General features: G+C 40.6%; 1 protein-coding gene across 4 annotated transcripts in view; it reads right to left on the bottom strand.

Annotated features, from left to right (window-relative positions):
- The window catches only part of GPR63 (G protein-coupled receptor 63), a 30,756-nt gene extending 6,855 nt beyond the window's left edge, over positions 1–23,901 (bottom strand). Inside the window, exons 1-4 of one of the 4 annotated variants that reach the window (XM_032989923.2) lie at positions 23,564–23,901; positions 8,104–8,232; positions 5,690–5,775; positions 928–1,002 (exon numbers count right to left, since the gene is read on the bottom strand). The gene's annotated coding sequence lies outside the window, so the exon portion shown is untranslated. Of the gene's footprint in view, positions 1–927; positions 1,003–5,689; positions 5,776–8,103; positions 8,233–20,842; positions 20,927–23,563 lie in introns of those variants that run through there. The other 3 variants (XM_032989922.2, XM_032989925.2, XM_032989926.2) reach the window with 3 other exon arrangements.
- Between the last annotated feature and the right edge of the window lie 302 nt (positions 23,902–24,203).

Genomic DNA, 24,203 nt, shown 5'->3' with positions numbered 1-24,203 from the left:
TGCACACGGTGACATGCTTGTGCTGCTAACTTGAGAAGTTTATGTTTGGTAACACAAATCCTGCCCACAGAATTTATGTGGGTTCTGTTTGGTACCAACACTGCGCAAAAGTGGAGGGAGGAAGGAAAGCTTTTATGAATTTACACAAGAACCACATGCTTTATGGAGGATCAAAAGTTTATTCTTGCCTGGGTAATACTTCACCAACAAAGAAATGATCTGTAAAACAACAAAGTCTAACCTATGTCCCCAGTTTGGGCTTCTAGCAATATGAATGCAAGCCTGCTCAGGCTGCTGCCAATGATTCATCAAGGAACATCAGCACTACAACCTGCTCCTCTCATTCGATAGCAAAACTATTCCTTTCCTATCTGCAAGCTCAGTATCACTAGATGATTTCCAGGGCCAGACCACCTTCTGCATTTTTTCTAAGACAAATTATTAACCTGTCTCTTTTAATGTTCAGTGATATCATGAAGGCATATTATTATAAACATCCTAATTTCATTGAGTCTGTGAAGTAGGTCTCCCTACTTGAATTAGAGGGAATGTCATAATTTTCTATTTTATCCTATTATATTTCAAAGATTGTTAAACTCAGCAAGAGTACACTAAGCTATGTACATGGACATTTTGCAAAAATGCCAAGTTCTGTTAACTTGATTCCAGATTTTTCCTTTTCTCTCCATTCTCTCAATTTTATTTGTGTTCTACAGTAACTCTTCCAGAGAAAGCCTCAATGTAATTACAGGCTAAAGCATATATAGTAGCCAAAAATCTTCTTTCTTTGGTTTTTATAAATCTTTCCTTTACTAGTCTTCTTAAACATATCTGTTAGAATGAAATCTGTAACCAACAGCAGAAAGGTTAACACACCTTTCCAGGAAAAACAAACAAGGATTTTAGCAACGAACATTAAAAACTCACCCAAAGTTCCACCAAAGTTTATGACTCCACAAACCAACACTGAAGAGGGAAGGAAGCTGCAGCATTCTGCAGGGACTGCAAAAGAGCACAACTTCAACAAATAATTCTGGATTTAAAATCATGGCATACAGAAAATTAGATCCCCAGTGCAGTATCTTTTAGAGCTCTGTTAGCAATAAGCCAGCAAAGGTAACTTCTGCATTTCTGATGGTTTTTGACAAGGTGTCTCCACCAAGGCTCTAAAAGAATATAATCTGCCATTAGATAAGTGTAAAGCCCTCTCACAGACAATAATTGGTTTAAAATAGGAAACAAAAGAAGAAGCAGTTAGTTTTGCAGTGAAAAAAGGTCACCAGAATGATCATACAAAGAAAATCTATACTGGGGTTCAAGCTCTTCAACCTATAGGAGAAAAGAGGGGAACGTGAAACCATGACATTTGCTGCTGATGAACATGACCTGGTTTTCAGAGCAATTTAATAAAATCAAATGTCAACTATAAAGAGGTACAGAGGGATCTCATGACAGTTAGTGACAAGCTAATAGACTGCCTGATACAATTCCCTGTTGCTAGAGGTAAAGATATGCCTGTATAGAAAAAAGTCATCTGCACAGTAACAGATGCTAAACCAATGACTACCATCCAGAAGAAAAAGATCTTCAAGTTTTAATCGTCTAATCTACGAAAACATCAGCCAAGTGTTCAGAATTGTTAGCAAAGAAACCAAGAAGAAATGCAGGAGCTATCTACATACACTGTATATTTATTTGCACTACCTGCTACAATACATATTCACGGCACCTCTTATCTTTAGTACTATGTTCAGGTCTGCTCCACCTGATCTCTGTTCAAAAGTCATTGAAAAAAGGTATCATAGAGGTCTACAGAATTATGAGTGGGACAGGGCAAGAGAATGACTGTTGTCTCTCATAATATAAGAACAGGAAAAGCCAAAGGAATCACAAAATCCCAGAATGGTTGAGGTTGGAAGGGACATCTAGAAGTCATTTGGCCAACCCCTCCGCTCAAGCAAGGCCACCTGGAGTCAGTTGCCCAGGACCATGTCTAGATGGCTTTTGAGTATCTCCAAGGATGAAGACTCCACAACCTCTCTGGACAACCCGTGCCTGCTCCTCACAGTGGGAAAAAAGTGTTTCCTGGTGTTCAGGAGGAACCTCTTGTGTTTCAGTTTGTGCCCGCTGCCTCTGATCCTGTCACTGGGCACCACTGAAAAGAGCCTGTTCTCTTTGCACTCTCTCTACAGGTATTTATATACATTCAGAAGATCCTCCTGAGCCTTCTCTGCTCTGGGCTGAACAGTCCCAGCTCTCAGCCTTTCCTCAAAGAAGAGATGCTTCAGTCTTTTCACCATCTTTGTAGCCCATCACTAGCCTCTCTCTAGTATGTCCATGCCTCTTGAACTGAGGACCCCAGAACTGGACACGATTATTTCATAATTAATTATGAAAATACTTGCCACAGGATGCTGTGGATGCCACAGAGCTTCTGTGGATTTAAGAGGCAATTCAGGACAGACTTCACAAGATCTTTATACAAATGTCTATGTCAAGAAGAGGTGCATCACCCTCATGAAGCACCTATCTCCCTCTGCTAACTGCAAAGGGTACACAGTCATCTGAGTACAGACATTTTGATCTTGACTAACTTTAAATATATACAACAGAATTTACTCACTTAAGTTTACAGTTCTTCAAACATATTTATGCCACACAACTTTACACTCTGAAGTATGAAGTTCAGCTGAGCCTTAGATGATAACATGTATCATAAAAGCTCTAAAGAGGAAAAAAACCCCAAACCTACAATTGTACAAGGGTAAAGAATTAAAGTTTTAGAAACTACTGCTTTATCACAAATTGTCTTTCTAAACAGAAGTAACCAGACAAGAGGAATAGGAGCAGAAATGTTCTGCACCTTTCATTTAGTCAAAAGGATTGTGCTACCCTGCATTTCTCAAGCCAGTAGCACCCACTATATAGCAACAAAGGACTGAGAGGTGTCGATAGACTATTCCTAACAAACCCAGAAAAAGTGACTAAGAAAAATAATCTCATGTATGCTTTCTCACCATCAGAGCTCTCTAAGCAAACAGCTACCTCCTATTTTGTTCTTTCTCTGCTCAGTGTGAAGCTTGTATGCTTTTCTGTACAGTGTTAAGAGAAGAGGAGGAGAATGACCTCATGCAAGCTGCTGCCGGGACCTAGACAAGTGCTTAAAGTGGGAAGCAAGCATTAGCCATTTGGCTGTTGGATAAGTCATCGGCCATTATCTTCTTTTCAAGGATGAAAGAGTGAGCAGTGATCAGCTGTTGCAAAGACAACTAACCTAGCAAGAGGGCTGCAGGCTTTGGATCCAGCTAGAAACAAACTATTGAGTGTTGCTCCTGTGCCCATTGCTTCTTGATGGTTTCCAGGCAGCACCCTTCTCTGTACTCTATCACTCTGAGGTATGAAATCTCTCCGTGCACTGAATACTGAATCTGCATGTTCAAATGTGGTTTGGAGTTACATTTATCTAACCTTCATGCAACTTAGTTATCCTCCTTCTTTGCTATCATCCTTTGTAATAGTGGCTAGCAATTCAACCAATAAATTCAAGAGGATCACTTCTGTAACAGTCATATATATTTTTTATACTTTTCCCCTTTTTTTTTTCCCTCCTCCTACTTAAAGGCCTTCTACCATAATCATTCACATGATTATTAAACACGTGCCTCTATCCTTCTTCCTACCCTTCCAACTTCCCAAAAATTATGTAAGGATAGAAATATAAGCTGAAAGAAAGGGACCAATAAGATAACTTCACAGCAATTTCATTTCAGTCCTGACTTGCTCTTTGAGAAAGACAGATCCTATAATTTTAAAGTCACAGTCATTGCTGAATGGTAATCACACAGCTTGTAAAAGACAACCATGCTTTGACAGTTTAAATAGGTAAGCTTATTGATGGTCAGAGTACTCAAACAAGAGGCAGATACCTTTTTCTCACAGCATTCTCACTTTTGGAACATGTACTCTCTCTGATTCTTTTCAGATGCAAAAAAGCTTCACAGAATCACTTTTTTTCCATTTCAGTGCTGAAAATTACTGGGTATGAACATTTTCTCTCAAGCAAGGTTCTCACTCATATGCAACTTTCTTTTTATGGAATTTAATAGACACAATTATTTCAATGAAGTACACACTTAAAGCTAAATAACACACAAATTTCATTCATCAAATATAATTATTGCTAGAACTATGGTGTCTGTTTTTAACAGCTTTTGAAGCTAAAAGGTTTCTGTTCAAAATTTGGATAGCATGCTTAACCAGAAATAAAAGATTATATCTTACGTGCAAAGCCAACATCAGTCAAAACCAGTAACTCCAACATAGACAAAACAAGGAACATAACAGGGCCATAACAACGGTTATGCTTAATGCAGATCAGAACATGGTATCAACAGCTGCCAAAACGTTCAATGATTTATGAAATTTATCTGCTAAAAAGTGAGCATATTTTCAGTACTGCCCAGCAACAAAATTTGGTCCAGCACACAGAAATCATTCTTATTCAGAAGCCTGGAACTAGCAATGCCTGGTACACTGATCCTATTTCTTGGGCATGTTTCAAGTGTTCACAAAAGGGGAGCTTCTGCATGTCTTATAGCTACTATCAGTGGTTTAATTTTGAAGGTAAACTTTGGCAGAAACAATTTTTGCAACATAAACAACATCTCAAAAGCAAAATATTCTTAGGGGAAAAAGGATAAAGTCAACAAAAAACATGAAGACCACAGACTTACTTTGTTTTCAGAAAAATGTGTTGACAGAAAATACTCAAGTATGTGCTGACACCCCATTATTGTACAAAGCAGCCCAGGACATACTCCCCTCTCCATACAAATTGAGCATCGTTTCCTATGCCATTAAGCAGAGGCAGGAACATATTGCAATGGAATCCTTTCTGCTAAAGCTAGTGCAAAGAATGAGTCAGAGCACAAATCAGCAGGGACAATGTTCTTACTCACCTCACTGTTCCTCCCAAAAGGAACTAGCAGTTTTCAGTTTTAATACCTATTTACATATCCTAAATGGAAACTAATCAACTACACTGCATGAGTAGATGACCCATAAAACTATTCACAAGAGGCATTAGTTTAATTTAGGAAATTTTCCTCTTTCCACTCTATAAACACTACCGTTGCGATTTTCATTGGAAAGTATTGTGGGAAACCGTCACCTCTGCTTCGGGTCATTAAGTACAATTAATTGCCCTCCTGAGGATATTTCTTTCTGTCCTTAATTCAGAGAGCCATTAACTGTCAAGAAATGTCAGCCATGGGAATCACTATTACTACTCTAAACCACAAATATGCAAAATGTAAAGAATAATTCTATTCTCTTAGCTCCTGGGAAAAATCATGTTCTCAATCTGTAGATCACGTGAAAGGACTTACACAGTTCTAGGTTCATCTCTAGTACTGACAACATTCCTCTGACTTCTAATTCTCCCACTAGTTCAATATTAATGCTGAAGAGCTAACCGAATACTGCAGTACCTAGAAGAACAGTAAATAAAAATACTTTAAATATTAATGAAAACGTACTCTTTTAATTCATAGTCTTCACCTAGTTATTAACAAACACCTAACAAGTTGGAAGCTACCTAAATGCTTGGCTTCCTAAATTTTAAGTGGACCTTTGGATTATACATGCAATCACTACATGTCAGTTTGACAAATTAGAAAAAAAAGCATACCAATCCAGACAGGATCCCATGAAGAGCAGGAATCATAAATCATCTTGTGCTGTGCTGTTCAGCAAAGTATTTCCATTCCAAATAACCTATCAAAAAAAAAAAAAAAAAGTTGGTGACATGTTTACACTCAAGGCAGGACAAGATCAGAATCATCAAAGTTTTTCCTGTAATAAAACTTTATTTTTATTGGGAGAGGTAGAATACGCTGTCTCCTGACAAAAGGCAGATCACATTCCCCTTTCTTGCAGAAGGTGTAGACCTTACAGAGGACTAAGGCTTCTAAGTTTCACCAAGGCAAAAAGATCCTCGGCTTTCTCCCCTGTGGAACATAAGAATCTCACCATTTAGTAATAACATTTGCCAGGACTGGGGTAGCGTGTTGTTTTAGCTCTCACTGAGATGCATTTATTTAATTTGTAGACAAGGACACAACACTTAGCTGCCATAAATCTTATTGGATTATTAAAATATACGCCTTAAACATCAGGATCCTGATCTTGAGACCCCCCCAAAGCCTCTCAGAAAAAAAAATGTTGTTTAAACCCACAGGGTGCTACTGAACATCATGAAGAAGCTGAATTCATTTTCCCCAAATGGCAAAGATATCAGCATAATAGCATCGGAAAAACAAAGGGTGAGAAAACAGGTCTAGAGAGGAAAAATAAACCATGAAAGTTTCAGTGCAGGATCTCAGCACTTCCTTTACATGCTCTTGTACCAATCAATCACTATGCCTCAAGCAATTAAAATTATTGCTGTAAACTGGGCCTAACATAGCTAAAAAGCTGCATATTCCATGATGACATACCCGTTGTTAACGGAGAGCATGAATTTTCCACGTAGTTTTTCAATACACTCTCAGAAGGAAGCCAAAAAATTTCAGTGAGCCTTTAAAGTTGAGTTTGTGTCACACCAAAAGATCCCAGTGACCCGATTTATTTATAAATATTGTTTATATATAAAATTCAAAAGAACAAAGACGTGGAACACAGACACTTTTACATGCTAGTTTTTAAAAGGCTTTTAATTTCTGCCAGAAACAGCTTTTGCAACATCTGTAAGTCACCTCCATTCTGGAGCAAAAGATATCAGGATCCTTCAGGAACAAGTCTCTAAATAAATGCTGTACACGTGGGTTGGAGAACAAACCAGCCAATGAGTTTACAATGACCATCTACAAGGGAAGCAGTAAGAACAAACTGTACTTTAAGACCACTCATAATCTCCTGGTTCCTACAACATTCAAGTGCTGATTTTCTGTATCTGTGATCAACTTAACAGACTTCAAACACCCAAAACATAAGGCTGATTTGCTAGACTGGCACCTGCTGAGAAATCTGCCTTCCGCAGAACCAACCCATTATCTAGCCACAATGGAAGTCAGTGTCTCAAAGATTTTTCTGATAATCTATTAATACAAATTGTTTGCCATTAGCATAAAAATTCCATCTTTACATTTATGGCACAGGACAAGGTGGGAAGGAAAAATACAAGTCTCAGGTTTAGTTGTGTATAAAAGAGATAAAATGTAGCCATTAGATTATTATAGTCTTTCACCACTTGGTTTATTCCCTCTTTAGTGAGATAAGTATTATAAACTGTTAATCTTCTCTCTTAGGCTTGCTGAAGTGTCAAAGAAGCGAACAGATTTGCAAGCAGGCAGAAGACTCTGCCAGGAACTTGGACAGATTAAATACAGCGTCAACCTGTCAGATCTTACCACGAGACAAGCACATTCTCTGACATAAGAGCCATTTCTTCTCTCTACTGACATGATTATAGAAAGTATTTCCAACTCTCATTGAAGTATCTTTAAAATCAATTTAGAAAAGAATCCAAATCATCACCATAAAGAAGGAAGTTCTTCCACTTCATGACTCCAAGAAGGGAAAAAATAAAAGCACTTTTTCAAAATAAATCTGGAAAATTTTACTAAATTCGAGTACTTTGCAGAGTTTGTTCTTAACTGGGTAAGATTGCTTTGGGCAGTTTTCTGCTGGCAATACGGGGTTAATGCTGTTTCCAAACACATTCCTCCCCCCCAAATGATTAGTCAGGGTTTTTTTGTAAGAACAGAGGGGAAAAGCTCTGTAACCCTTCACGATCCTGCAGCGAAATTTGAATGCAAGGATTCCTGTACCTGCAAAGACCTCTACCTGTGAAATTATAACCTTGATATCAGCATTTAGAGCTGGCAGAGCTACTCAAAGGGCAGTCCCAACCTCTTCCTCATTCACTCACTCATTCCTGAACCCAGCTCCCAAGCCCTGAGGCAGGACTGACCTGGACTAAAACAGACCCTGGCAAGCAAACTGAAAAGCTTCCCATTTCTGTCCTGAAGCTGTGAGACGTTGGGGTACACAGAACAAGGCATAAGATCTAAATTTGGCTTCTAAATACTAAGAGGTACTTACATGCGAGACAGTGTGGTGCCATAAGCGAGAACTGGGCAAAACTTGTAATTACTGATGATCTTAGAAGAATTTGCATCTTTACTAGGTCTATTTCGATTCCCCAAACCAGGCACTGTCATTTCCGATGAACTGAAATAGTGGAACTAAAATCACAGAGATCTTAAACACCGTGAAACTTAAAAATGTTTCCCATAATCATTCAGATTACGTTAAAGACTTAGCAACAGACTAGAGAAGGTCTGAAAAATATTATGAGATGTTTTCAGTATACCATTACTTTTCAAATGAGTCATAACTTCTGTTACATACTTTACCGACAGCTCTCTACATCTAATTGCACCTAGTCCATGGCCATTTTTTAGCAAGTTTACTTAACACTTTCTTGGGATTTTAAGTCAAACCCATGGGCAAAAATAAACTGAAACACTGAAAGCTCCCTTTCTTCACCAAAAAGTCATTCTATCAGAAGATAATAAGTAAAAAAGCCTGCTTGAAGTTAGAGCTTTAACAGAACCATCCTAAAGCTATTTTGGCTTTTCAACTAGAGCAACTTCTCCCGTATATTCTCTGAATGGAAGATTGAGTTCTGTGAAGATGTTTCACCTTCATACACCATAAGGTAAAGATCTAAAGGCTTCTTGTATTACATCACTCTTAGCTCCTTTGTAGTGCCCCAGTACATCCAACATACACTACTGCACCGCTTTCTGCTAAAAACAGGGGAAGATGGATTTTCTCATTCGTCAGTAGTTTCGACAACAGCCATTATCACACTATGTTCTATCAAAATGCAAGGGCTTACAAAATTCCTCTTCTAAAAATGGTAACCCCATCATCAACAGCGTTCTATACTGATGGAATTTCTTAAGCTGTCTCTCCCTCAAAAATATACCTGTTTCTTGAAACAAACTTGATTTTTATAAAAAGATGCAGGGATGCTCATGGAAAAGAGATTGGAATGACCGAATTTGTACGCTTTTCACACAGGGTGCTGCCCACAATAGGTTCCTGGGATTTGGTTTAGCTCCTGGAGAAAAGCAATCAGCTCTAATTCTGCTTTTCCCACAGGGATTCAGCTCATGCTACAGCTAAATTCTGCTGCTGCCCAAGAGTCTTGCTACTGTAATACAGATGCTATGGATCTTACTCCTTGGCACTTGGTTCACAGGGAAGAGGTGCAGGTAGCAAGTTAAATGAGATGACTGTATTCCAACAACAGAAATGCTGCTGCTTGCCGCATCCTGCTCTGAAGAATACTTAAAGGCCGCAAGAGTAAGATTAAGCTGACAAGTAAACACAGATTTAGTTTATATGCATATTTATATTATACACATCTCTTCTTAAACATATGCGCACATGCGAGTATACTTACAATACTTATTAGCATCTCTATTCAGCCCAAAACAAACATAAAGTAACAATTGTGTTCCTTTGATTTTTTTTTTCCCCCAGATTTACCCTATATACCCGTTAGTCTAAATGAGTCTATTAAAATCAGCTACATTACAATAGTAACCTACTTTTCATAACATAGAAACAGAGGCTAAATAAACTAACTACTACTAAATAGTTATCCATGTCATCTAATTGTTTTAATAGCTTCAGAATTATTTTTGTCTCTTAACAGCCAACTGGAATAACACTTTCAAGATAGCAACTGTTTCTGAGATACAATTCTAGTTAGAAATCTATTCATACTAGAGATTAAAATTGAGAGTTCCCATTTGGACAACTCTCAGGGTGAGATGACATATTACAGGCGTTCAGACCCTATCAATACAGGCACTAACAATTCCCTTACAGACATGACAGGCAGGGCTTGGAACACACATCACGAACAGATTAAAAAATGACTCATTTAAATATTTTTGGCTTGTAAATTTAATCAATCTGGTGATTTTTAAAGCATACGTTTGCTTTAATGTAATACTAGAAAAAATTGAAATAGTGATCTCTTGGGTTTTTTTTTTAATAACAACTCAAAGCAAACAAATATGTGCATCAACCAAAGGCTTCAAAACCTTTGTATGGACAATCTTTTTAAGTACCTTGTAATTCCCTGTTACAAATAAATCAATGGTTAATTGAAGGAATTTTGCACTACTCAGTGGTTTTGTGCTACTTGGGAACTGTTAAACAAACAGTAGGCCAAATCAAATGTCTCACATGGACAGAGTTGCAGCAGTTGCCAGTTCACAAACCTTGTAGTTAGGAAACGCTTGTTTCCATGGAAAAAGTCCTTCGGTAATAAAAGTGAGGGATTTTCACACTCTTTAAAACAAAAATAATTAATTTAAAAAAAAAAAAAAAAAGGCAACAAAAACCACCACCACCTCACCCCCCCAAAAAAAACCCCTACAACACAAAAAAAACCTCAAAAACAAAAAACCAAAACAACAACAACAAACAGAAAAAGCAAACCTACAAAGAGAAGTATTACCTAACCAGGAAGAAGTCCCCCATTAATTCACATTGTCTTCCACTTTGGCAGCTCAAGATCGTATTTCCCCACTTAACCAAAAGGTGTTTATTTAAACCGTTAATGCTCAATTAACTCATTTTGCAAATAACATCAAAGTGTTTCTTCAGTTACAGAGAAATTTATTTGGTCTCAATTTCAATATGAAACTGATCCTGAGAGTATACTGTACGGAATTTATCATCTTGCATACAGGATAACTCTAAGTAGAATAATAAATGTAACATATATTTTCTAATTTGATTGAAACTGTTCAGCAACCGCTAAAGAATTCAGACCAAGACACTTGTATTAATTTCTGAAAACACTGAAACACACAAAAGTTAGTAACAACTCAAAGTTACGGGCAAGATTTATAGGAAAACAAGTGTGATGACCTCTACCATAAGAGATCGGAAAATTAAACCCTTGCCTCTGTGCTCTCTATAAATCTCTTTATAAACCTTAAAATATTGTTAATGTTGAAATTAACATTATTCAATGGAAGGCATCAAAAAGAACACATGCAAAATCAGAAGTAATGCTTCACCTGTATTTCTAAGACAGGAGAAAAGAAGAAGAATTAAAAAGAGATCTTAACTACTGGGAGAGATCTGCAGGTCATTTTAAAGGATTCTGTATCAGGATACTACAGAAGGTATCATGACTGTCAATAAAAATATACATTTTCTGCCTTTCTCTGGGATTGATTTATATTTAAGTATTTTTATCTAATCTGATTATCTTCTCTTCATTTCTATCAAAACCACTTTCCTACTCCGGATGTAATAGTCAAGTTTCCGGTGGCAGCTCCTTTACACTCACAGAGCTGCTGAAAATAACTTCTATAGCATTTTTTGCCTATTAAACCATTATCACTTTTTCCATTGAAAATCTTGTTTAATTTAACATATTTCTACAAAATCTCTCCAATAAAAGCCAGACTGTTTGTTTATACTTCATTATTTTGTTTACACAAAAAAACATTCCCTTTAACAAGACTTGTTCCAGCACACCTGGCTACAGCACTGTACATTTGCTTCAGTTCCCTCAAAATATTTCTCATTCAGGTTCAACCAACAGTCCAAGAGCCACAATTAATCCTTCAGAACATTTTCATCCAGCTCCCTGTCTTCTTCCTACCATCCCTTTCCTATTGGCACCTTGCAGCAACAGTTAATCTGATCCACAGCGTGCTCTTTGTTGCCAGCTTTCTCGTGGGTCCTACGGCTCCTTCCACCACACGACGAGCACACAGTTTGTCAGAAGATGTGACAGATGCAAGGCATCCTTCAGGAAACAAGAGAGCCACCACAACAAGCTGGCTCAATCCTAAAGTCCTTCAGCAAAGGGGCAATTACAGAGGAAAAGTCATACTTCCATGCTGTGGCAGACTGTAGCCTGCTCCTGGTTATTGTTTCCAATGATAAGTCAGCAGCATATTCTGATCCATACGCACACTGACCATACTCACATCAATGCAATAAATTCACTCATATGAAGAACATGGGGGGAAAAGTTATAGTGTGCTTAATGCCATCTCCACAATGACCTCTGTCGATTATCTGGCTGAAAAGACCAACAACAGTTCTCTCCAATGTACTCTAAATAACAGTTTAAACACTGCATGTTGAAGAGGTTTAACACTGATGGAACAATGACTCATTTTCCAGAATGTGTTTTACTGAAAACAGTTTAATTTCAATTCAGAAAACATAGAATGGCAATTCTACCAACCACCTGTACATACTTTAAATCCTTCCTCAGCCTTCCATTACATATTTAACTCACAAACTATCTTTGCTTGGCAAGTTATTACCAGTTTCAGTCATACGAAGACCTTTCCAGAAGTAGCTAAGGCAAGTTTCTGAAGCTCTGCAGACTCAACCATTGCCTGTTCTCCTCCCAGCCCACTTTTATTACTTTTCTTAAGCAAACATAGCCTGTGAAACTCATGCATATTCAGTTCACGTCAGTCTCATTTTGAGTAGATATGCTCCATAAATACTATGTCTGAATAAAGTTATAACCACTTGCCTGTATGCTTGAATATACAACCCTTTATGCATGGGATACAACTTCAGAACAGCAGAGCAGACTCTTGTGTTAGGTTTTTGTGTTGCCCTTCACTATTTATTTGCTATCACCAGCTTTTTTGGAAAGTGGGTGCATTTCTAAACATATTGTCTAGTAATTTCTTTTATCTTATATCTTATCTTTAACTCATGTAATGCTGAGAACACTGATACCATTACTTTCTCTAGTATTTCAGTTTCCAAGCCCATCAAGCTGCAAAGAAGGGACTTTAGCTGCAGAAACACAAGGCACTTAAAGTAAAGCAAGCAATGTGAAATAAGTACGTTACTTTACCTCTTACACTGGAGACCTTTGTAAGTGGAGAGGAAAACACACATTCTACCTATATGCTTTTATTAGTCTGAGGCCTGCAGGTATTTCAAGCTATTCAGAACTCTTCATGACTTTCTCCTTCTCCCATCAGTCCATCTTACCAACAGCAGTGGTTGCTGTCCGTCCTCAGCTTATTTAAATCTTTATCATTGTAGCCACATGCTTAGCTAGAATGGTTCAGCTATGGCTGCCCTCCTCTATGAGAAGGAAAAAAAAAAATCAATCCTGCTCTATCAGTCAATAGCCCTGATTTGGAAACCTGATACATTCTCAGCCAGAGCCTTAGAAAAAAGAGCCAAGGTTTCTTCTTGGGCAGAGCAACTATCAAAACCACAATTCAATTCAGTTGCTCTAAGCAACTTCATATATGTAAATCAAATAGGTATACTATAGGTGTTAAACAGCTTATACATGAAGTTCAAAATCTCTAACTTTGCCAGCTCTGTAGTGGCTCTCAGCCTACTTCCTAGTCCCAGTTTTTCAGTAGGACCATACTGCTGCCAGGTCTTCATTACACCGTTACCTATCCACTGAGCAGTAGTTTTTAATGATTATTTTAGGATTTGGTTTACTGTACAGCTTTTATCCATTTTCTAATTTTAACAGCAAATTTTTGTTCAGTGACCCACACACCAGGTGGTCTGAGTGGGAAGTTACGGTACCTTTTGTAAATAGTAACAAAGCAATGAAAATTAACGAACCGTAAAATACAGGAAATTAACTTCTCATCGCATCATCAATTTATCTACCCACCTAAATGAGTTTAAAATACCAGCTTCAAGCAGTCTCATGTTCTAGGGACACTCAGCTGCCACTTCATTTATAGTCTGTTTCCTTAGCAACGCTATAATCCATCTGGCTGCAGAAAGCTAAATTCCCAAACCATATCCTCCTGTACACCGGAAATAGGCTCAAAAACATTTATATTTTAAACAGCATACAGTCATCATGATTAGTGAGCATATAAATGAACCTGGAAAGGCAAAAATGTTCTTAACACACACACACACACGCGCGCGCGCGCAAACTCTCCCTGCTGTAGCTTGAATAAATGATTCACATACTGAGAATGGCACACAGGCTTTCAACTTCTAGGTGTTACAGTAGCATCTCTTTCCTGACACTGCTGTCCTAAGTAAAGCTGTTGAAGACCTAAGTCCTGGCTCTGAGAGGGAGAGATCTTGTACATCATCTTCCACCAAGAGTTTCAGAAATTGAAACATTTCTCTCATCTCTGTTCCACCATGCCCAGCTGAAGGAACCTTCAGAACTGCACAAGGTTAATCTGTTCTCTTAAGACTTTTCTAAGAGAAGTAATTTGAAAGACATGGGATGCAATGCTATTAATGGCAGCCAGAAAAACCCAATGAAAGTTAATTGCATTACAAAGTAGAGCCACTTGGCTTAAAAATACTTATTCTTCAGGTTTTTGCATCTAAAACTGTAAATATCATCTGTACAAACTAAAAAAAATCCAGTCCCTAGCAGTAACACTTAAGCATTGTTATGAGGATAAAAATTGCAAATTCGAAATATTCAGGAAAGCCAATTCAGTGACTGGAGGGTAACTAGCAAATTCCCCACTGCCATTGCCAAGCTAAGATGAAACTGGGTAACATCAGGCCTTCCACCATCCGGATGAACGGATACAACTTAAAATAGCAGAATGCATCTTCACCATACACCATTTCACATTAATTTGGCAACTTCAAACAAGCAAAATGAAATTCCCTTCTTATCTAACAGGCAAATGAATCAGTTATGTAGAGCAGAACAACCTCCTCATTGCCTACATCTCAAAGCCCCATCAACAGCAAGCCAGTTTTTCATCTACAAAATGATTTTGCCACGCAGTGAGCCATTTTAAGTGAAAAACTTGCACGGCTTTGCCTGACTCTACTGTACCATGGTGGCATACAAGCCCATACTGCCTGACCTGCTGACTGCAACTGAAGAGAGATTTGAGCTTTCACAAATCAGGGGTCTCCTGAGTCAAGGTACCGAGCGGCGTTGCTCACTGCGATGCACTGGCCAGCATCCCTCTAAGTACTTCATACCCTAGCACTTACTCCAGGCACCTGATGCTTCCCTCAAACAAGTCCCACCTGACTGTTGACTCAGATGCTTTGGTGCTGGTTGGTTCCATGAAAGAAGCAGGCTGACTGCATCAGACAGAAGCAATGACAGTTCATGTTTTTTCTCCCAGGTGAGGGAAGTAATGGGTCAAATTCACAAATACAAGTCTAAAATCTCTTAGATGTTAAATTGTGTATATGTTAGGCGAGTGACCACATTAAGTTCTCAAATGCTGTTAATCAACTGATACATCACATATATTTTGGAAAACATTTTCAAATAATCTTTTTCACAATGTAGACGACAGATCTTGGAAATACTTAGCACAGTGGTGTTGCAGTCCCCAGACTGGCTGAGTAGTGAACTGGGTAGGCCTTCTGGCAATGTCTGACAACTTTACTAAGTGTTCATCAATATGAAGCCCCAACTGAAGACCTTAAGGCAGTCTGTTTCTTTATTAGCATCTGGTTTTCCCCCCACCACACATTTTCTTCCTACTAGGGCTGAGGCTGATCTTACCCCATTTCAACGTATCTTTGAGGTAATCACTTAAGTTTACTCAGCAATCAGAACATGCATTTTCTGGAAAACAAATTCATCTAAACCGTTTCAAGTATCTGTTTTAATTATCTTGTTTCTTAACAGTACTATATATAAACTCCACACCTCTATGAATCTACATCTGTCTGCATGCATCTGTATGGCCTGAACAACTGACTCAGATGTATGCTTCTACAGAAGAGCTGCATAATGCTTAATAGGTACATTCCACAATCCTGTAGTTTCAGAAAACTGCAGAAATTTCCCTGTCAATGGCTGACACCAGCCTGCCCCAGGAGTGATTCACCAGCCCCCCCCTTCCTGGAGTTAGGATCCTGGGATCCTCAGTGTGCTCTGGAGCTTGCCAGGAGCCCATGAAACACCACAACGGAATCAAGCCGTCTTCCTCACCATTTTAGAAACGCAAAATCTTGGAAGACCAGTAAAGTGACTGGTCAGTCCCTGAGCCAATGCCGGATTCGTATTCATTTATACTAACATCAAGAAATGAAGAATCAAATTAATTATTAAAATAGCTGCATACCCAGGAACAGAGATAGACATTGGAAACAGTGGGGAAAACAGAATATACAGGGGCTATTACATTTTCAGCCTTGCTGAGAATATCTTGAAGTGTATCACTCTATTGCCAGTGTACCATGGAGGTGCCTTCTCAAGTCTATCATTTGTGGTGGCCTTGAAAACACACATTTAATCCAGTTCCTTTGGATCTAGCAGCTTAACAGCGGAAGTGCTATTACCTCAGATTTCATGCTTTGATTTGATATTTCCAGAAAAGATTAAGGCAGTCAGAACTCACCTTCTTATCAAAATTAAGGGAATGGGGAAGGAAAACTCTTAACTTCAGCCAGAAAATGCACTCAGCCCCATCTCTATCCTCATAATAAATGCAATGGAAATTTCTTATGGCAGATGCAGACGTCCCGATACCAGTAAGGCATACTACAACCTCTCCCTGTTATAAATACTCTGAACATGCCTGTATGAGTCAGTATTAAATATTGCAAATCTCTTTCAAATGTCACATTCTTATCATAAATGACACACTTGGAGCCTGAGCAGACATGCTGAATGAATTCAGTAGTGTGAAGGATGGAATTAACTTCTAGCTCTACCAACTCATGAACCCTTCAAAGCAGAAATAAGGCAAGAGGTGGGAGGCCTCACTGCTGCTCAGTTGATTTTGCTCCAAAAATAAACAGGTAGTTCCTCTCCAGGCCACACACAAATTCTTCCAGAGTACTCAATACAAGCGTACAAAGGTCTGGGGTCCCAGTGTGCATTTTTGAGAGAATGGAAGTGCACACACAACACACATATTCCCTTCAATGTTTCAAGGCATGTCTTTGGCTAGATGTGGGAAGTTTGGATTCTGTTTTGGAGATTTTTTACTTTGTTTCTTAAAATCATTTTGGTAGTAAAACAGAGCGCAGGAAATTTGGATACAATTTGAAATCATTATCTTCACTTTAGAGTTTATATGCGCAAAAGCATATAAACATACAGTTAATGATACAGGAAGCAAAATATCATTAATACAGTATGTGCATGTATTTCTAAACACATCCACAAATATAACGTAAGACTGCAGAAAAAGGTTTAGAGAGAATTCAGAAGTGACAACTGACAGAAGAGTCTAAATCAAAGTGATCAAGTAATAAAAGGCTTGTTAGAGTATTACCTACTGAAGATAAGAAAGTAATCAACATAAAATATCATGTGTTTTCAAATTACTTTTCAAGCCTTTGACAAAAAAAAGTTGTCTATTTTTCACAAGATATCATACTCTCTATCATTATACACAATGAACCTTGTATAATCCTTTGAAAGGGATAATTTTGTGAATTACACTACTGATGCAGGAAACTTGTAGCAATAACCACTTCTAAGTGGTGCCAGGTTTTGAAGTTCTGAGTAAGACAGCTTTGGAAAGACTGAATTGTTATTTCACAATTTGCATTAAAAATACACACTTTTTCTCCTGCTTTGTTGCAAAGTTTTCTCCTTGTGCTCAAAGCAACCCAAACTGAATACCTCGTTTGTGAACTTCTTTCTATCACTTTTTTCCCTTCTCCTATTTTTAAAATGAGAAAATAGCTTGCACAAGATAGTGAGTTTAGGAAGATAATTTGAAGTTCCTCAAGAACTGAGATATTATAAGGATGAACATCAGCACAGAAAAAACACACATTAATTATTAAGCATTCAGAATGGGTTGTAAATAAGGCATGTGACCATATATTGAATAATGACAAGAAAATAAAAGGCTGCAAAGGTGTTCACTAAAGAATTAACCTTGCCTAAACGTAGCTGTCCTAAAAGCTAGATAGCACGGCTAGAAGAGCCACTGAGCCTCTCATGATACAAAGCAGAGAGGCACTGAGCAAGTAATTCAGCCATATGTGCGATAAACCACCTTCTGGACAAGCTTCTTTTTCTCCACTGATTGTGCCTGGAAGGCTAGTTGAGGCTACCTCAGTGTCACCATGGTCTTCCACAGATTATTTCTAACAGATCCCTGAAAGGTAGCCTGTTATCAGTGGGCTTAACTTTGCTATGCAGGGGTCCATACACCTAATGAGGCTGAAATAAATCACAGGACAAGACCTTTCAGAAGCTCGGATAGAAGACTTAGATTTACCTCCTAAACCACCAGCACCCATTCACTGCACATAATTAGGCATGCACCTGCTAGAAAATACAATGCATGATCATGTGGGAGAAAAAGGAGAAATGTCAAACATCTCATCTGTTTCAAAAAGTACAGCTAGCAAAATATTTTTATTTTGCCCACATGAAAGACAGACAGACAGACAAAAAAAAGTAATTCAACTGCTTCGATCAGCATGGTATTGAATAGGGTCTGCAAGACTGGCTGGAAGAAGTCTGTTTTTCACATTCAACACAAGTTTTATATACTCCTGACAGAAGTGTGTTATTAAGCATCTGAAAAAAATCTGTTGTTTTTAACGAGCTCAAGAACCAGGTTCTTCTTGGAGATTCACAGCAAATGATGAGGGACAATACACACAAGCTACAGTATGGGTAACTTCAACCAGGCCTTAGGGGGGGAAAAACAAAGCAAAAAAAAAATCTCATGGTTAGAGTGGTCAAACACTGGGACAGGTTACTTACAGAGGTTGCAGAATCTCCATCCTTGGGGATATTCAAAACTCAAATGGGCACGATCCTGAGCAACCTCATCTAACTTTCAATCTGGCTCAGCACTGAGCAGAGTGGCAGCCCACGAGGCCTCCTGAAGTCTCTTCCAATTGCAATTATTCTGTAGTTCTGTGCTCCAGCCTCAGCTCACTTGGGCTATAACAGTGATTACTCCTTCACCACAGCCCGTTAAACCCGAGTGATGCATCTGAAAGACTGTTTCCCTTTTGCTTTCTTGACATGATCTGCTTGGGCAGCTGACCTGACCCACGCAATTGGAGGGCTGCAAACTAGTTTAGGATAAAACATTCTAAATGGCCAACTAAAGTGACTAGCAACTAGAAACTATATATGAAATCAACCAAGAGAAGGATCTGGCAAAAAAACCACAGCAAGCAGCTGGGCAGCAAGATGGCCCGGAAGAAATTGGTCAGTAAAATAGTGCAGGGAACACAACACCAGACAGCACTGCCCCGTGGACAGCAGACTGGAACCTAAGCCCCAGAGTTTCACCATCCTTAAGTCAGCTATACTACACTACATAAAAATTGTAAGGTATCATAAGTCATTTCATAATCCACGTATAAAACATGCTATTTCCCTCCGTTGTCAAGCCAGGTATGGATCACCACCTACTGCTATAGCCCAGGCAGTTCCAGCCTGAACTGGCATTTAGAGGTTCTAACTCTGTTAAGGACATGAACAATGATCAAAGATACCCCAGAAAAAAAAATCCTCCTTTTGCTTCCACTTGCTTTAGGGATTAATAAAAAATTAAAAACCCAAGGGGAAAACTACATACCCAAAAACTATGTTAAAGAATAAACACTATTAAGGTTTGCAAGTCAAGCTCTGAAGACTTGAAAAGTAACATCTATAGAACTTTAATTAAACACTACAACATAGGCTTTAACTACCTGCCTAAATACTACTTATCCACACAGAATTCAGCTTCCTTTACAAGGCCCAGTGCTCACCAAGATGAACAACTGTTCAAAACCCTGCCTTTTCCACAAGTATTGTGTGCCACCGTGTCATATTTAATCAACAATTTCAGCCTTGGTTTAGTAACTCCAAGGAAGAGAAAATCCAGGAAGAGATGCAAAAGTCGTAACCAAGCACTAATTTCGGTTGCCCAATTTGAGATGCTAAGTGCTCTGAAAAAAACAGATCCTAGATAGTATAAAGAACAGCTCCCAAAGGCCGCATCATCACCACTTCAAAGCTTTAAATTTCCAAACGCTTCCATGCTTATGTGGTCTTAACAATGCTTTTTTAAACCCAACTTGTGGATAATATACATCTAGATTGGGGTAAATTAGGTTACAGTTATGCAAGAGATTTCTCTAGGTGCCATTCTCTAGGTGCCAGTGGGACTCCTCAGACACTTTAACATGTGCCTAAGTGCAAATACACCTTACTGCATCAGTGCTTTCACACAGAGGGAGAAAAAAAGGATAGCTCACCTTTCTCCTAAAGTACACGCTGAACCATCTCGATGTTAAGATTTGTATTTTACAAGGTTTTATTCAAATGGAATTTCACTGAGACAAGCTGCCTGTTCAGCAAAGTACTTCAAAGTATTTTTCAAGTCCCATCACACATGTAAGGTTTAGGTAAGTATCCAAGAGCTAACTTCAACTGGAACTAAGGTGACTAAAGAGTTTTCCTATTTGAGTTCAAACTGCGCTACTAGCTAGGTTAGTGAAATAATGGCTGCCAGCAAATATATAGAAAAAAATACACCATTCTATTAAAGTATTTTATATGTCTGTGAGAGTCAGTGAGACCTCACAGCTCAATTTTTGATCTGAGATTCTACTTCTGCATCCTACAACTAGAATTCCTTAGACAGAGAGTTATACTTCCTCTTGCCTCACGTTCCTCATTTGTAACAATTAAGTCTGACGTCCTTTAGAATTGCTTTGAAACTTATTGATGAGACTATTATGTGAGATGAACTACACATATCGATACTCAAAAAGCAAGCACAGCATAAAATACAATGCACACACCCCATTTCCTTATTGAACCAGTAAGATACTATAAAAATGTGAACTAAAACATACTTACAGAAACTTTATGAAGTACAGAGGCTTTGTTCATAATTTCTGTGACAAAAAGTACAGCAAGCATGGTGAGGGTCCACAATTATTTTTAACATCTACTCTAATATTTTTAACAGTCTAGTAATCTCTCCCTGCACCTAGAATTAAATAATCTTCAGAGCATTAAAAAAAAAAAAAAAAAAAAAAATGCTTGCCCTGCCCCTGCCCATCTTGCTACCTGTAGCAAATTAATTAGGAAAGCAGCAAAATGGCATGGGAATGCAGGCCATGGCCACATTTACATCCAGTCATCAGGATTGCTTATGGACACGCACTGCTCTGGGAGCACATTCCCAGGCAAGGAGAACAAGACATGTAAGCCTTTCCCTGATCCTGCTTAGCCCCCCCTTACAGGCAAGTGGGAGAGGCACCAAGCCTTCACCTACTCCCTCTTCACCCACCTGCACAAGCAGAGAAGAAAGCAGCCCTAACAGTTCTAAGCAGCTGACTATGAAAAGCAGCATTTCATAGTGCCAGAGATCCTCAATGCAGGGAAATTAGATCACTATGATAGAGCACAGAGTTAAGAGAGGCTACTTACAGCGTTACTGATAGACTGTGTCCACACTAGTAAATCAAGCAATGCCAGGAACTGTTCCCAGAAAATGGAACTCACTCAGTCACGCAGACCGCTGAACTGCTACAGACTGGCACAGCATGCTTCCAACAGGGGCCAGCTACAGCCCTCCCATGCAATTCTGGAGCATGATTTTGGATTTAACATAGGCCAGGAGCCAGTCCCAACCAGTAGCTTGTATTCAGCTATCCTGTTCTGGAAACCAGGAGAGTTTAGCAGCATTGGCCCGGGCTAATCCGTGCCAGCTGGCTTTAGGACCAGAGAACGATCCTGGTAACATTTCATTAACTGGTAAAGAAGTGATCATAGCCTCCCCCGGCTTTATCTGCTGTCATACCTGGCAGAAGACTTGAAAAGGGGCACATGCAATGAAGCATACCAGCACAGCCTGGTCAGCAATACCTTACAAAAGTTAAAAGTTATCTACACATTGTAGTGTACAAGAAGAAAATCAGAAATGAGTAGAGCTCGTCTTAGCTTCTTCCTGTCTCCTCTGAGCAGGCAAACCCAGCATATCATCTACTAATATCCACAGTCTCATTTATTTCCTCATTTTAATAAAAAAAAAAGTTTCATACATTTAAATTATGCTCTTACAGTAAGGCTATTCTCTAATAAAAGAGTCATGAAAATAGCGTAAGAAGCTGGGTTTCTGAGGGTTGATCATTTTGCAGTAAATATTTCAAATTAAAGTTATTTAAAAATTATTATTCTTCTAATTACTACTCACTACCAAATCTGTTTCTGCAGACTAAAAATATAATTATTAGTAATTCTATTATATTATCCTAGAAACACAGCTACCGTAATATTGGCAAATACATTTTCACAACAGGTAACTGTGCAAAAACAATGGAAAAAAATACATGACAACTGACATTATACGGCTATTCTGCGTTATCAATACTCTGAAATCTCTTTACAGTTTCAGATGGCTAGAAATGGTCAATTTAAAACTGTCCCTTTCATAACCCCATGCCTCTGCCACCTTTGCTCAAGTGTCAGGATGTGTAAGATGTCCCACAGAAAATGCACTGTGCAAAACTCATTGGCCACTGTTTAAGCATTCATGTTTTCAGTAAGGCTAAACAATTTTATTTAACAATCCTCTTGGGCATGAATCTAATGTGCCAGCTCTAACCGTTTAAGATGCATTACCTCTATCCTCATGCAAAACCACCGTCTTCTTGGAAAAGCGTTCTTACTGATTTACAAGGAAAACTTTATAATATGCTTTGCTATATACACATTAGCCTGCACTGGATCATCTAACTTTTAAGCATTCACGTATGAAGAAAACCATGTACAACACCCGAATAAAAATTACATGTTCATTTTTAAAGTACCAATTGTTTTCCATTTACTTAAGTAAGACACGTTTGTTTTGTTGTTTGTTTGGAGGTTTTTTTCGGTTTGTTTGTTTGTTTGTTTTTTTTTTTTCCCCCCCCTCAGGAGCGACTCCCCGCATCCGGAGCAACACGCACAACACCGTTCCAGACACCGGCAGGTTCTCCCCGGTCCAGAGTTTCGCACAACCAAGAGCCTGAAGGGAGCAGAGCAGGTGGCAGAAAGCCGCCAGCCCCCGCCGGGGCGTCCCGCCTCCGGGGGGAACCGGCGCCCCCACCCCCGGCTGACCGCCCCCAACAACGACCCCAACTCCCGGGGACCCAACACCCCCACCCACCCACCCACCGCCGCCGCCCCACGCAGGAAAACCCACACACGCACCCACCCCGCGGCCCGGCGGGCGGCCGTGCTGTGCTCCTCCCCCCCCCCCCCCCCGCACGCCCACAGGACGCCCCCCCCCCCCCCCCCCCCCCCCGCCGACCGTTGCCCGCCAACGGCTCCCGGGGCGAGGAGGCGGCACGGCCGCCCCGGGCCCACGCAACCGCCTCGGGGCGCCGATCCCCGAACCGGCCTAGCCCACGGGCTCGGACCCCCGCCGTGGGAACCGGCATAACCCACGCAGCCGCCGCTTCGACTCCACCCCACCCCGCTCCTGCCGCCCCGACCCCGGCCCCCGCTGGCAGCGGGGGCAGCCGCAGCCCAGCCCCGCGGAACTGCCGCCGGCGGACCCGGCGCCGGCCGCGCCGCCTCGCCTCGCCTCACCTCACGGCGTGGCCGGTGCCCTGCGGAGCCCAGCGCAGCACAAGCCCGGCCCGAACCCATCCCTCCGGGAAGTTTCCTGCCGTCGCGGCGGCGGGGGAAAACAAAAGCTTCGAAGCCGGGAGCAGGAAGAGGAGGAGGAAGGGCAGCGCAAGCAGAAAAGTGAGGGGGCATCGCTCGCCCGCCGCGCCGCTGCACGCACTCCCCCTCCACCCCCCCGCCCCGGCTACCGACCAACCCGGCAGGGCAGCCGCCTCAGCGCCCGCCTCCCCATTCGCTTCGGCGGCGGCTCTGCCCGAACGCAGCCGCCGGACAGAGCAGCAGGCAGACGAACCGCCGCCGCCTCCCTCGCCCTCTGCCCGCCCGCCGGCCGCCGCCGCCGCTCCCCGCGCCCGCCCGTCCCGCTCGCCGCAGCGCCGCCGAGCCCCGCCCGCGGCTCCGCCCCCCGGGGGCGCGCGCGCAGGCTGCGGCCCGGCGGCGGCGGGCGGCCCACAGCGGCCGCGGCCCTGAGGGCCCGCACCTGCGGGCGGAGGGGCGGCCGCGGCCCGGCTTAGCGGATCGTCAAGACACCCCACACCCCGCTCCCGCCTTTTCCCCTCACGTTCGTTTCTCGCAGCCAAGCATCGAGCGGGCTCCTCGTGTA

The sequence above is a fragment of the Tyto alba genome, unplaced genomic scaffold (assembly GCF_018691265.1).
Source record: "Tyto alba isolate M040663 unplaced genomic scaffold, T.alba_DEE_v4.0 Super-Scaffold_40, whole genome shotgun sequence".
NCBI classification, from domain to species: domain Eukaryota; kingdom Metazoa; phylum Chordata; class Aves; order Strigiformes; family Tytonidae; genus Tyto; species Tyto alba.
The sequence above is the reverse complement of the archived record's forward strand: the minus strand, read 5'-3'. Positions and strand labels throughout refer to the sequence as shown.